A 16,428-nucleotide genomic window follows, 5' to 3' on the forward strand; every position below is an offset into this window, starting at 1 on the left:
CGCCTAAGCACCACTACAATATTATTGAGGATTATGGTGGAAGGGGGCACCGCACACGGCTAAGAAAACGATCACGTGGATAAACTTGTGTGTCTAGGGGTGCCCCCTGCCCCCGTATATAAAGGAGCAAGGGGAGGAGGCCGACCGGCCCTATGGCGCGCCAAGGAGGAGTCCTCCTCCTAGTAGGAGTAGGACTCCTACTAGGAGGGGGAAGGAAGTGGGGAGGGAGAAGGAAAGGGGGGCGCCGCCCCCCCTCTCCTAGTCCAATTAGGACCAGGGGGAGGAGGCGCGCGGCCCACCCTAGCTGCCCTTCTCTATCTCCACTAAGGCCCATATGGCCCATTACTTCTCCCGGGGGGGTTCGGTAACCCTCCGGCACTCCGGTTTTCTTCGAAATCAACCGGAACACTTCCGGTGTCCGAATATAGTCGTCCAATATATCAATATTTATGTCTCGACCATTTTGTGACTTCTCGTCATGTCCGTGATCACATCCGGGACTCCGAACTAACTTCGGTACATCAAAACCAATAAACTCATAATATAACTATCATCGAAACCTTAAGCGTGCGGACCCTACGGGTTCGAGAACAATGTAGACATGACCGAGACATGTCTCCGGTCAATAACCAATAGCGGAACCTGGATGCTCATATTGGCTCCTACATATTCTACGAAGATCTTTTATCGGTCAGACAACATAACAACATACGTTGTTCTCTTTGTCATCGGTACGTTACTTGCCCGAGATTCGATCGTCGGTATCTCAATACCTAGTTCAATCTCGTTACCGGCAAGTCTCTTTACTCGTTCCGTAATACATCATCTCGCAACTAACTCATTAGTTGCATTGCTTGCAAGGCTTAGGTGATGTGCATTACCGAGAGGGCCCAGAGATACCTCTCCGACAATCGGAGTGACAAATCTTAATCTCGAAATACGTCAACCCAACATGTACCTTTGGAGACACCTGTAGAGCACCTTTATAATCACCCAGTTACGTTGTGACGTTTGGTAGCACACAAAGTGTTCCTCTGGCAAACGGGAGTTGCATAATCTCATAGTCATAGGAACATGTATAAGTCATGAAGAAAGCAATAGCAACATACTAAACGATCGGGTGCTAAGCTAATGGAATGGGTCATGTCAATCATATCATTCTCCTAATGATGTGATCTCGTTAATCAAATAACAACACATGTCTATGGTTAGGAAACATAACCATCTTTGATTAACCAGCTAGTCAAGTAGAGGCATACTAGTGACTTTTAGTTTGTCTATGTATTCACACAAGTATTATGTTTCCGGATAATACAATTCTAGCATGAATAATAAACATTTATCATGATATAAGGAAATATAATAATGACACTATTATTGCCTCTAGGGCATATCTCCTTCAGTCTCCCACTTGCACTAGAGTCAATAATCTAGATTACACAGTAATGATTCTAACACCCATGGAGCTTTGGTGCTGATCATGTTTTGCTCGTGGAAGAGGCTTAGTCAATGGGTCTGCAACATTCAGATCTGTATGTATCTTGCAAATCTCTATGTCTCCCACCTAGACTAGATCCCGGATGGAATTGAAGCGTCTCTTGATGTGCTTGGTTCTCTTGTGAAATCTGGATTCCTTTGCCAAGGCAATTGCACCAGTATTGTCACAAAAGATTTTCATTGGACCCGATGCACTAGGTATGACACCTAGATCGGATATGAACTCCTTCATCCAGACTCCTTCGTTTGCTGCTTCCGACGCAGCTATGTACTCCGCTTCACATGTAGATCCCGCCACAACGCTTTGTTTAGAACTGCACCAACTGACAGCTCCACCATTTAATGTAAACAAGTATCCGGTTTGCGATTTAGAATCGTCCGGATCAGTGTCAAAGCTTGCATCAACGTAATCAGTTACTATGAGATCTTTGTGCCCTCCATATATGAGAAACATATCCTTAGTCCTTTTCAGGTATTTCAGGATGTTCTTGACCACTGTCCAGTGATCCACTCCTAGATTACTTTTGTACCTCCCTGCTAGACTTATAGCAAGACACACATCAGGTCTGGTACACAGCATTGCATACATGATAGAGCCTATGGCTGAAGCATAGGGAACATCTTTCATTTTCTCTCTATCTTCTGCATTGGTCGGGCATTGAGTCTTACTCAATTTCACACCTTGTAACAGAGGCAAGAATCCTTTCTTTGCTTGATCCATTTTGAACTTCTTCAAAATTTTGTCAAGGTATGTGCTTTGTGAAAGGCCAATTAAGCATCTTGATCTATCTCTATAGATCTTAATGCCTAATATATAAGCAGCTTCACCGAGGTCTTTCATTGAAAAACTCTTATTCAAGTATCCCTTTATGCTATCCGGAAATTCTATATCATTTCCGATTAGTAATATGTCATCTACATATAATATCAGAAATGCTACAGAGCTCCCACTCACTTTCTTGTAAATACATGCTTCTCCAAAAGTCTGTACAAAACCAAATGCTTTGATCACACTATCAAAGCGTTTATTCCAACTCCGAGATGCTTGCACTAGTCCATAAATGGATCGCTGGAGCTTGCACACTTTGTTAGCTCCCTTTGGATCGACAAAACCTTCCGGCTGCATCATATACAATTCTTCTTCCAGAAATCCATTCAGGAATGCAGTTTTGACATCCATCTGCCAAATTTCATAATCATAAAATGCGGCAATTGCTAACATGATTCGGGCAGACTTAAGCATCACTATGGGTGAGAAGGTCTCATCGTAGTCAATCCCTTGAACTTGTCGAAAACCTTTTGCGACAAGTCGAGCTTTGTAGACAGTAACATTACCATCAGCGTTAGTCTTCTTCTTGAAGATCCATTTATTCTCAATTGCTTGCCGATCATTGGGCAAGTCAACCAAAGTCCATACTTTGTTTTCATACATGGATCCCATCTCAGATTTCATGGCTTCGAGCCATTTTGCGGAATCTGGGCTCACCATCGCTTCTTCATAGTTCGCAGGTTCATCATGATCTAGTAGCATGACTTCTAGAACAGGATTACCGTACCACTCTGGTGCGGATCTTACTCTGGTTGATCTACGAGGTTCAGTAGTAACTTGTTTTGAAGTTTCATGATCATTATCATTAGCTTCCTCACTAATTGGTGTAGGTGTCACAGAAACCTGTTTCTGTGATGTACTACTCTCCAATAAGGGAGCAGGTACAGTTACCTCATCAAGTTCTACTGTCCTCCCACTCACTTCTTTTGAGAGAAACTCCTTCTCTAGAAAGGATCCATTCTTAGCGACAAATGTCTTGCCTTCGGATATGTGATAGAAGGTGTACCCAACAGTCTCTTTTGGGTATCCTATGAAGACACATTTCTCCGATTTGGGTTTGAGCTTATCAGGTTGAAGTTTCTTCACAAAAGCATCGCAGCCCCAAACTTTTAGAAATGACAACTTTGGTTTCTTGCCAAACCATAGTTCATAAGGCGTCATCTCAACGGATTTTGATGGTGCCCTATTTAACGTGAATGCAGTTGTCTCTAGAGCATAACCCCAAAACGATAGCGGTAAATCTGTAAGAGACATTATAGATCGTACCATATCAAGTAAAGTACGATTACGACGTTCGGACACACCATTACGCTGTGGTGTTCCGGGTGTCTTGAGTTGCGAAACTATTCCACATTGTTTCAAATGTAGACCAAACTCGTAACTCAAATATTCTCCTCCACGATCAGATCGTAGAAACTTTATTTTCTTGTTACGATGATTTTCAACTTCACTCTGAAATTCTTTGAACTTTTCAAATGTTTCAGACTTATGTTTCATTAAGTAGATATACCCATATCTGCTTAAATCATCTGTGAAGGTGAGAAAATAATGATATCCACCACGAGCTTCAACATTCATTGGACCACATACATCTATATGTATGATTTCCAACAAATCTGTTGCTCTCCCCATAGTACCGGAGAACGGTGTTTTAGTCATCTTGCCCATGAGGCACGGTTCGCAAGTATCAAGTGATTCATAATCAAGTGGTTCCAAAAGTCCATCAGTATGGAGTTTCTTCATGCGTTTTACACTGATATGACCTAAACGGCAGTGCCACAAATAAGTTACACTATCATTATCAACTCTGCATCTTTTGGCTTCAACATTATGAATATGTGTATCACTACTATCGAGATTCATCAAAAATAGACCACTCTTTAAGGGTGCATGACCATAAAAGATATTACTCATATAAATAGAACAACCATTATTCTCTGATTTAAATGAATAACCGTCTCGCATCAAACAAGATCTAGATATAATGTTCATTCTCAACGCTGGCACCAAATAACAATTATTTAGGTCTAATACTAATCCCTATGGTAGATGTAGAGGTAGCGTGCCGACCGCGATCACATCGACTTTGGAACCATTTCCCACGCGCATCGTCACCTCGTCCTTCGCCAGTGTTCGCTTAATCCGTAGTCCCTGTTTCGAGTTGCAAATATTAGCAACAGAACCAGTATCAAATACCCAGGTGCTACTGCGAGCTCTAGTAAGGTACACATCAATAACATGTATATCACATATACCTTTGTTCACCTTGCCATCCTTGTTATCCGCCAAATACTTCAGGAAGTTCCGCTTCCAGTGACCAGTCTGCTTGCAGTAGAAGCACTCAGTTTCAGGCTTAGGTCCAGATTTGGGTTTCTTCTCTTGAGTAGCAACTTGCTTGCTGTTCTTTTTGAAGTTCCCCTTCTTCTTCCCTTTGCCCTTCTTCTTGAAACTAGTGGTCTTGTGGACCATCAACACTTGATGCTCCTTTTTGATTTCTACCTCCGTAGCTTTTAGCATTGCGAAGAGCTCGTGAATAGTCTTATTCATCCCTTGCATATTATAGTTCATCACGAAGCTCTTGTAGCTAGGTGGCAGTGATTGGAGAATTCTGTCAATGACGCAATCATCTGGAAGATTAACTCCCAATTGAATCAAGTGATTATTATACCCAGACATTTTGAGTATATGCTCACTGACAGAACTGTTCTCCTCCATCTTGCAGCTATAGAATTTATTGGAGACTTCATATCTCTCAATCCGGGCATTTGCTTGAAATATTAACTTCAACTCCTGGAACATCTCATGTGCTCCATGACGTTCAAAACGTCGTTGAAGTCCCGATTCTAAGCCGTAAAGCATGGCACACTGAACTATCGAGTAGTCATCAGCTTTGCTCTGCTAGACGTTAATAACATCTGGTGTTGCTCTAGCAGCAGGCCTGGCACCCAGCGGTGCTTCCAGGACGTAATTCTTCTATGCAGCAATGAGGATAATCCTCAAGTTACGGACCCAGTCCGTGTAATTTCTACCATCATCTTTCAACTTTGCTTTCTCAAGGAACGCATTAAAATTCAACGGAACAACAGCACGGGCCATCTATCTACAATCAAACATAAACAAGCAAGATACTATCAGGTACTAAGTTCATGATAAATTTAAGTTCAATTAATCATATTACTTAAAAACTCCCACTTAGAAAGGCATCCCTCTAATCTTCTAAGTGATTACATGATCCAAAGCAACTAAACCATAACCGATCATCACGTGAAATGGAGTAGTTTTCAATGGTGAACATCGCTATGTTGATCATATCTACTATATGATTCATGCTCGACCTTTCGGTCTCAGTGTTCCGAGGCTATATCTGCATATGCTAGGCTCGTCAAGTTTAACCTGAGTATTGTGCAAAACTGGCTTACACCCGTTGTAGATGGACGTAGAGCTTATCACACCCGAGCATCACGTGGTGTCTCGGCACGACGAACTTTGGCAACGGTGCATACTCAGGGAGAACACTTTTATCTTGAAATTTAGTGAGAGATCATCTTATAATGCTACCGTCAATCAAAGCAAGGTAAGATGCATAAAAGATAAACATCACATGCAATCAATATAAGTGATATGATATGGTCATCATCATCTTGTGCTTGTGATCTCCATCTCCGAAGCATCGTCATGAGCACCATCGTCACCGGTGCGACACCTTGATCACCATCGTAGCATCGTTGTCGTCTCGCCAATCTTATGCTTCCACGACTATCGCTACCGCTTAGTGATAAAGTAAAGCATTATAGCGCAATTGCATTGCATACAATAAAGCGACAACCATATGGCTCCTGCCACTTGCCGATAACTTGGTTACAAAACATGATCATCTCATACAATAAAATTTAGCATCATGTCTTGACCATATCACATCACAACATGCCCTGCAAAAACAAGTTAGACGTCCTCTACTTTGTTGTTGCAAGTTTTACGTGGCTGCTACGGGCTTAAGCAAGAACTAATCTTACGTACGCATCAAAACCACAACGATAGTTTGTCAAGTTGGTGTTGTTTTAACCTTCACAAGGACCGGGCATAGCCACACTCGGTTCAACTAAAGTTGGAGAAACTGACACCCGCTAGCCACCTTTGTGCAAAGCACGTCGGGAGAACCGGTCTCGCGTAAGCGTATGCGTAATGTCGGTTCGGGCTGCTTCGTCCAACAATACCGCCAAACCAAAGTATGACATGCTGGTAAGCAGTATGACTTATATCGCCCGCAACTCACTTGTGTTCTACTCGTGCATATAACATCAACACATAAAACCTAGGCTCGGATGCCACTGTTGGGGAACGCAGTAATTTCAAAATTTTCCTACGCACACGCAAGATCATGGTGATACATAGCAACGAGAGGGGAGAGTATTGTCTACGTACCCTAGTAGACCGAAAGCGGAAGTGTTAGCACAACGCGGTTGATGTAGTCGTACGTCTTCACGATCCGACCGATCCAAGCACCGAAACTACGACACCTCCGAGTTTCAGCACACGTTCAGCTCGATGATGATCCCCAGACTCCGATCCAGCAGAGTGTCGGGGAAGAGTTCCATCAGCACGACGGCGTCGTGACGATCTTGATGTTTAACTATCGCAGGGCTTCGCCTAAGCACCACTACAATATTATTGAGGATTATGGTGGAAGGGGGCACCGCACACGGCTAAGAAAACGATCACGTGGATCAACTTGTGTGCCTAGGGGAGCCCCCTGCCCCCGTATATAAAGGAGCAAGGGGAGGAGGCCGGCCGGCGCTATGGCGCGCCAAGGAGGAGTCCTCCTAGTAGGAGTAGGACTCCTACTAGGAGGGGGAAGGAAGTGGGGAGGGGGAAGGAAGTGGAGAGGGAGAAGGAAAGGGGGCGCCGCCCCCCTCTCCTAGTCCAATTCGGACCAGGGGGAGGAGGCGCGCGGCCCACCCTGGCTGCCCTTCTCTCTCTCCACTAAGGCCCATATGGCCCATTACTTCTCCGGGGGGGTTCCGGTAACCCTCCGGCACTCCGGTTTTCTCCGAAATCACCAAGAACACTTCCGGTGTCCGAATATAGTCGTCCAATATATCAATCTTTATGTCTCAACCATTCCGAGACTTCTCGTCATGTCCGTGATCACATCCGGGACTCCAAACTAACTTCGGTACATCAAAACCAATAAACTCATAATATAACTATCATCGAAACCTTAAGCGTGCGGACCCTACGGGTTCGAGAACAATGTAGACATGACCGAGACATGTCTCTGGTCAATAACCAATAGCGGAACTTGGATGCTCATATTGGCTCCTACATATTCTATGAAGATCTTTTATCGGTCAGACCGCATAACAACATACGTTGTTCCCTTTGTCATCGGTATGTTACTTGCCCGAGATTCGATCGTCGGTATCTCAATACCTAGTTCAATCTCGTTACCAGCAAGTCTCTTTACTCGTTTCGTAATACATCATCTCGCAACTAACTCATTAGTTGCATTGCTTGCAAGGCTTAGGTGATGTGCATTACCAAGAGGGCCCAGAGATACCTCTCCGACAATCGGAGTGACAAATCCTAATCTCGAAATACGTCAACCCAACATGTACCTTTGGAGACACCTGTAGAGCACCTTTATAATAACCCAGTTACGCTGTGACGTTTGGTAGCACACAAAGTGTTCCTCCGGCAAACGGGAGTTGCATAATCTCATAGTCATAGGAACATGTATAAGTCATGAAGAAAGCAATAGCAACATACTAAACGATCGGGTGCTAAGCTAATGGAATGGGTCATGTCAATCATATCATTCTCCTAATGATGTGATCTCGTTAATCAAATAACAACACATGTCTGTGGTTAGGAAACATAACCATCTTTGATTAACGAGCTAGTCAAGTAGAGGCATACTAGTGACTTTTAGTTTGTCTATGTATTCACACAAGTATTATGTTTCCGGATAATACAATTCTAGCATGAATAATAAACATTTATCATGATATAAGGAAATATAATAATGACACTATTATTGCCTCTAGGGCATATTTCCTTCAGGATGCACACCCACTTAGTTCCTTTTTGAGCTTTCATATACTTATAGCTCTAGTGCATCCGTTGCATGGCAATCCCTACTCACTCACATTGATATCTATTGATGGGCATCTCCATAGCCCGTTGATACGCCTAGTTGATGTGAGACTATCTTCCCCTCTTTTTGTCTTCTCCACAACCACCATTCTATTCCACCTATAGTGCTATATCCATGGCTCACGCTCATGTATTGCGTGAAGATTGAAAAAGTTAGAGTATGAAACAATTGCTTGGCTTGTCATCGGGGTTGTGCATGATTTAAATATTTTGTGTGTTGAAGATAGAGCATAGCTAGACTATATGATTTTGTAGGGATAACTTTCTTTAGCCATGTTATTTTGAGAAGACATAATTGCTTTGTTAGTATGCTTGAAGTATTATTATTTTTATGTCAATATAAACTTTTGTCTTGAATCTTTCTAATCTGAATATTCATATCACAATTAAGAAGGTTTGCATTGAAATTATGCCAAGTAGCACTCCGCATCAAAAATTCTCTTTTTATCATTTACCTACTCGAGGATGAGCAGGAATTAAGCTTGGGGATGCCTGATACGTCTCCAACGTATCTATAATTTTTGATTGCTCCATGCTATATTATCTACTGTTTTGGACTATATTGGGCTTTATTTTCCACTTTTATATTATTTTTGGGACTAACCTATTAACCGGAGGCCCAGCCCAGAATTGCTGTTTTTTTTGCCTATTTTAGTGTTTCGAAGAAACGGAATATCAAACGGAGTCCAAACGGAATAAAACCTTCGGGAACGTGATTTTCTCACCAAACATGATCCAGGAGACTTGGACCCTGCTCCAAGGAACAAAAGAGGCGGTCACGAGGGTGGGGGCGCGCCCCCTGCCTCATGGGCCCCTCGGAGCTCCACCGATGTACTCCTTCCTCCTATATATACCTACGTACCCCCAAACGATTAGAACAGGAGCAAAAAACCTAATTCCACCGCCGCAACTTTCTGTATCCACGAGATCCCATCTTGGGGCCTGTTCCGAAGCTCCGCCGGAAGAGGGCCGTCATCACGGAGGGCTTCTACATCATCATAGCCTCTCCGATGAAGTGTGAGTAGTTTACCTCAGACCTTCGGGTCCATACTTAGTAGCTAGATGGCTTCTTCTCTCTCTTTGAATCTCAATACAAAGTTCTCCTCCTCTCTTGTGGAGATCTATTCGATGTAATCTTCTTTTTGTGGTGTGTTTGTTGAGAACAATGAATTGTGGGTTTATGATCAAGTCCATCTATGAATAATATTTGAATCTTCTCTGAATTATTTTATGTATGATTGGTTATCTTTGCAAGTCTCTTCGAATTATCCGTTTGGTTTGGCCAACTAGATTGTTAGTTCTTTCCACTGGAGAAGTGCTTAGCTTTGGGTTCGATCTTGCGGTGTCCTTTCCCAGTGACAGAAGGGGCAGCAAGGCACATATTGCATCGTTGCCATTGAGGATAACAAGATGGGGTTTATTTCATATTGCATGAATTTATCTCTCTACATCATGTCATCTTGCTTATGGCGTTACTCTATTTTTAACTTAATACTCTAGATGCATGCTGGATAGCGGTCGATGAGTGGAGTAATAGTAGTAGATGCAGAATCATTTTGGTCTACTTGTCACGGACGTGATGCCTATATACATGATCATGCCTAGATATTCTCATAACTATGCTCAATTCTGTCAATTTTTCAATAGTAATTTGTTCACCCACCGTAGAATACTTATGCTCTTGAGAGAATCCACTAGTGAAACCTATGGCCCCCGGGTCTATTCTCATCATATCAATCTCCATTACTTTAATCTTGCTTTGCTCTTTTACTTTGCCTTTACTTTTACTTTGCATCTTTATACCAAAAATACCAAAAATATTATATCTATCAGATCTCACTCTCGTAAGTGACCGTGAAGGGTGACAACCCCTAATCGCGTTGGTTGCGAGTAGCTATCGTTTTGTGCAAGTACGAGGGACTTGAGCGTGGCCTCCTACTGGATTGATACCTTGGTTCTTAAAAACTGAGGGAAATACTTACGCTACTCTACTGCATCATCCTTTCCTCTTCGGGGAAATCCAACGCAAGCTCAAGTGGTAGCATGCTTCAAGTACGCCTGCTTTATTTTTAGCAAGCAACAAACGTACTTCTTCATCACCCATGGCGTCAGAAATAATATTACTCCCCGATTCGGACAAGTTGTTGTTAATTTGGTTCTGGGCGATGAGTGCTTTAAGTAAGAGGCAATCGTTCTCTTTCCTCTTCAATCTCCCGCTGCGCTTCCTATTGGTCGTGGGTGTAGCCTTTTCGGCCACTTCCTTCTTGGTATTTGAAGCATTTCTGGCAGAACGTCTGGTTTCCTACAAGGTAGACAGCCGAGCATACGGTGAAGCTTGGACGGACTGCTTAGCAAACGGTTTATCTATGCCGGACCACTGAGCTGGCGGTGCTGCTGTGACGGACTGCTGGGCTGTAGGAGCAGAGGCATTGGACTGCCGACCATGCGTTGAAGCTATGTCGGGTTTCTGCGCAGGTGGTGCCAACTTGTCGGTGTGCTGAGGAGGCCATGACAAAGCGTTGGTTTGCTGAGCAGGAAGTGCTGACGCATTGGTATGCTGATCACGCGCCTGCGGACCGACGAACTGATGAGCAGTCGGTTATGGACCTACCGACTATTTGCAGGCGGTTACAAAGCATCAGACTGGTTAGCAGTCTATTCCACCAGGTTGGTCTGCCGAGCATTTGCTGCAGCTGGATCTCCCCCCCGCTGCTTCAGCGACTGGCATCTGAACCGGTGGTGCATCATCAGTAGTTGTAGGCCTTGCCACTGGCTACTTTGGGGCGGAGGATGACATGGCATGTATGCCACAAAGTCGGGCCGGATGATCACAGGTTGATGCATCAGCCTGCGAGAGCTGCTGTGGCAAGGAGAGCGTCACCGGTTGAGGGGCGACAGTGGTTGCTCTTGGCGGGGCTTCAGGAATCTCATCGATGAACTCTATTTCCTTTCGTGGCCACTGGATGTGATGTAACAATGTTTCTCCCAAGGTCATTTGGTCATCGAAGTCTCCTTGGACATTCTTTAGGGCAAATTCATTGAATCCAGGCTTTACTTTAGTCGCGTAGCACTTCACACAACCCGGCTTCAATGGCACATTGTCCAAGAAGAGGCCATCTTCCAAAAATGGTGGGCAAACCCAGGCTGTTGCACATTTCAATGTACCTTCATAATGTGTAAGCATGTGCTTCAGTCTGTCTTTCATTCCAGATAGATCAGATATAGCATCATCATGAGTAGCTGCAGTCTCAGTGTCACTGGGGTCAGCTGATGCACAATTACTCTTGTGCAGTGTTGTCGCGCAATAAGAAGCATCCTCCATGCCCGCCTCCCCTCCCATCTACTGGCTATCTGTCAGTGTTAGAGTCTTCTGCATCATCATCATTGACTCCTCAGCATCCTTTCGAACAACTGGATAAATCTCCTTCTTCAACTTTTCATACAATGCATTCTGCTTCATTTCACTCCTCGCTTTTTTTCATGCCGAGCCTCTCTTCTTTGCTGAGTGTGAAAGCCCTCTTGTGCGGGACATTAACACCTATACCCCTTGCACGGCCAGGGGGCTCTTTTGTGTCCAGAGCAATGGACAAAATGTCACATGGCCTTGAGTTCCTGTAGAACCTTCCAGGGATCTTGGAAGCCTCTACCATCACTTCATATAGTTTGGCATCGTGTGCGTTTTCAAATTAATAAGTTCCGTCATCACGCCTCTTTGCACGTGCCCGCAAGTAGTCTCTAGCGCGTTCGCCCCTGATTTCACTAAAGACCGGGTTCCCACCCGCTGCTACTGCTTCTTTGTCTTCCTGTTCCCATATCAGTTTCATGCCATAGTATCGTGCCACGCCCATACGGTGGGGGGGGGGTGTATGTTCTTCTTCTGAAGTGTTGATTGCTTGAAACTCTTCTCAGCAAACTCTGGAGTTACCCTGACCCTTTTGAATTCTGCCCAGTCTACCTTTGTAATTTGGGGGTATGCGGGGATTGGGTCCTTGCCTTCACTCAAGTACTTCTTGTACAACATGTGCTTCCAGTTTCTCCAAGCATCCCTAGCTTTCTTCAGTGTAGCGTGTTCCACCTGCATTCTCCACTGCTCTGGAACGTTGGAGTGATCCATGATCTCCCGGACTATCCTTCGCCGTGTTTCTATGTCAGCCTTCTGAAACCCCGGCAGATTAATGTTGAGCCTTGCCCTGCCAACAAATCCACACACACTCCTGAACCTCATGCGTGATTTATCTAGTTTAGTTGGCTCCCAGGACTTTAAATCAATCTCGGTTACTTCATATACACCTTTAGGTTGGTGTGTGGGCTTCCTTGGACGGTCCTCCGTGTCCTGACCGGAAGGGTAATTGCTGCAGCTCTATCCCGTTCAAGACTACTTGATCCCTCACAATCTGCTGAAGACCTAGGGTTATCTGAATCAGATGAAGATACATGGCCTGAATGAGTGCTGTCGCTGCTACTCGGCATCTACAGAGAACACATGCGAAACTCAGGAAAGGAGGATAAGCATACAACTAATAACTTGGTATCAAGCTTTCTAAACATGCCATGCAATAATTTAGAAAATGTATGGCTAATTTGTTAAGTTTGTGTGACTCGGGCGCCCGCGATCTGTAAATAGGCAGTAACTTATTGGAACAAATACAACTTATTTGTAGTAAGGAAGGTAGATAATGAACATATATACGCTCTCCGTTCTTTTATAGCCAATTTGGGAACATACGGAACAAAATTGGAAGAGGGATTGCGAGGAAATATGCCTCACCGCGATGGAGAGCAGTAACTAACATGCTTCTTAATGCAAACCCGGCCGGGCCACAGGAGAGGTGAGGGTTACTGCATCGATATGCTCGAGGGTGGCTGGCGAGCAAACGAAGACGGCGAGGCGCGGGCCGCCGCGTGTTGGGAACGGCAGTGGAGGTAGCCTTGACGCCGAAGAGTGGGCACATGGCCGGGGTGAGCTTAGCTGTGCCGAAGAGGGTGCTGTGGATCTGGGGGAGGGGGGAGCTGGCGAAGGAGATTGGGTGGACTAGTAGAGTGAAACACGGGTGAACGGTGGGGGTGTTGGCGGCCTCGGTGAAAAGGGTCAAAAATATCCCCGGTCGCTGCGCGCGCAGAAAGGCCTATGCAAACGGATGCCTCTAAGCGCTCGTGTGCACAAATAGAATAATTTCGTTTGAAATGAAGACGTAGTAAATTTGAAATGAAGACGTGAGTTCATCGTTTCGCCTCTAAATTTTTCCCACGTAAACCAATCACAATTTTACCACAGGTTTGATATGCTGGCGCATTTCAGGTCTCGTGTGCTATATGTAAGACATTTTCTGGCATTTACCGTTCATGTTGGCATCTAAATCAATTCCTAGCCGGACTGCATTTCCTGTCTAAAGGGATGGGGATTTCCGTTCGATCTGGGAGGATCCAACGGTGTAGACGCACGATCCGTGGGGTTTGGGTTCTGGCCAATCAGAACACACGACTCAGATCGAGTGTGTGGCGGAGGGGTGGGGGTGCATCGGCCACGGTTTAGTGGACACACGGCTTTCATGAGTGAACCGTGTGCTCTTTGAAAACATTTACATTACGTAACATCATATTTTTGTTCGATTGAAAACATGAGTTCGTCGTTTTGCCTCCAATTTTTTTCCACGGTAAGAAATCACGAGTATCGTGGAGAGTGTCATATACTAGTATCATGAATATACAATATATATGATACTAGTGTATGATACTACCCTTAATTAATTATAGTGCATAGTATAATACATAGAGTATTGTATCATATATAGATCATATTTATTGCCATCCATGACACAAATTAGCATCGCATTTAACATGATATGGTATCTACCTATATGTTACTCTAACCCTCTTTATATATATTTAATTATTTGCCACATCAGCATACTTGCTATTTTTTAGTGCATGAAATCATTGGCTATGATACCACCACTATGGCCAGCCTTATATAGTGGGGAGTATCATATACTATATATTATGGTATCATGCATATGATATTAGTGTATGATACTACATACGTACCTTCATAATGCATATATACTATCATAGAGTAGTACATATCATAGATGACCGTATTTATGGCCATGCATGACACAAAGTAGTATATCATTTATTATATATATATATATATATATATATATATATATATATATGTTACGGTATCTACATATGTTACTGCTTCTTTGCCACATCATCATATTTTCTATTCCCGAGTGCATGATACCAGCTATGATACCCCCACTATGGCCACCCTAATAAGGCTGGTCGTAATATGGGAGTATCAAACGGTACAATGAATGCCAACTAGACTTTTTGGATGATGTGGCACACAGTTAAATGATGAAAGAGAGGGTGTGGTATCATATCATGATACAGTATCATATTAAATGTTGTACTACTTTGTGTCTTGCATGGCAATTAATAAGGAACCTAAGATACTAACTTGTGATACTATGCATGCGCGCATTACGGAGGTATTGCCGATCATATACTAGTATCATGCATATATACTCCCTCCTTTCCGATTTATAGGCTTATCTCAAAATATAGGCATATCATAAGTTAGCATCTTAGGTTGCCTTACTAATTGTCATGCAACACACAAAGTAGTAGTAGAACAATTAATATGGCATGGTATCATGATAAGATACCACATCCTCTCTTTCCTCATTTAATTGTGTGGCACGGTCATACTAGCTAGTCGTCTATGATATACTAGCTACCTCACTAAGAGCATGGTTAATAATACAGCCAAGGGTCGGCTATAAGAAGTTGCCATGTCATATACAGCCAACCTCTTAGCGGGCATGTACAATAATAAGTTTTATATACATACTAGTTTATCAATAGTTGGCCCACCTTACATCCTCACAAAGTGTCTTGGGTCTCGTATTGCAGCTGGCTCTACTCACTACAAAAAAACACACATCCGTGACATTTTGGGCCGAACGAAAAAATATGTTGTCATACTTATGACACTTCTATGACAGTAATTGTGACAAAACCCAGTATCATCCTAGATGTGGTGGGGTCCTACTTCTATGACAAAAAATCATGATAGAAAATGGGCTTTTCGTCTTGGGCGGGATGGCGACGCAGCTGCATGACATTCTTTGGGCCGTCCATGACAAAAAAAATATCGGGGAGTTCCCGGTTACGATGGCTCGCCGGGGGCCGAGCGATGTGCGTTTCTCTCGTATGTACGCGCATGTGTGCGAGGCGTTGGGCTCTAACTGAACCCGAGCGATTGCACTGCAGGCTACACGTTATTGAACCCGAGCAATTGATCGATCCCTTCACTACTGCTGCTAACTGAAGCCGATCGAACATTGATGCATCCTTCCCTCGATGAACAGTGAGTGTTGTTTGGGGGTTGGATGAACAGTTCCCTGTCGGGGGTTGGATGCACATGACCCCATGGTAGTAGAGGCCGTTGCCGGTGGATGAATAGGACCTCGATCGATCGAGCTGGTGGAGGGGTGGATGAACAGGACCCCGTGGAGGGCTGGATGACCAGGACGACCCCGTGGAGGGCTGGTTGAACAGTAGCCGGTGGAGGGCTGGATGAACAGTAACACGTGGAGGGGTGGTTGAACAGGACCCCATGGAGAGGGCTGGTCGAACAGTAGCCGGTGGAGGAGCACGCAGTGGAGGCTGGATGAATAGGAGCCCGTGGATGAACAGTCGCAGGTGGAGGCTGGAGGAGGTCGACGGTGGATGAATAGTAGCCTGTGTAGGCAGTCGACGGTGGAGATGAACAGTATCCCATGGAGTCCCGTTTTACGGTACGCCACACCCCTCCCGATGAACAGGACCCTCGTTTCGACTGTAGCGCTCCAACACAAGTCCATTTCCTCCATTTTGCGGTATGCCACACCCATCCCAGTCAACAGGACCCCGTTTTGACCGTAGGAGGTCCGTTTCCT

This window comes from Triticum dicoccoides, chromosome 5A, assembly GCF_002162155.2.
Source record: "Triticum dicoccoides isolate Atlit2015 ecotype Zavitan chromosome 5A, WEW_v2.0, whole genome shotgun sequence".
Taxonomy (NCBI): domain Eukaryota; kingdom Viridiplantae; phylum Streptophyta; class Magnoliopsida; order Poales; family Poaceae; genus Triticum; species Triticum dicoccoides.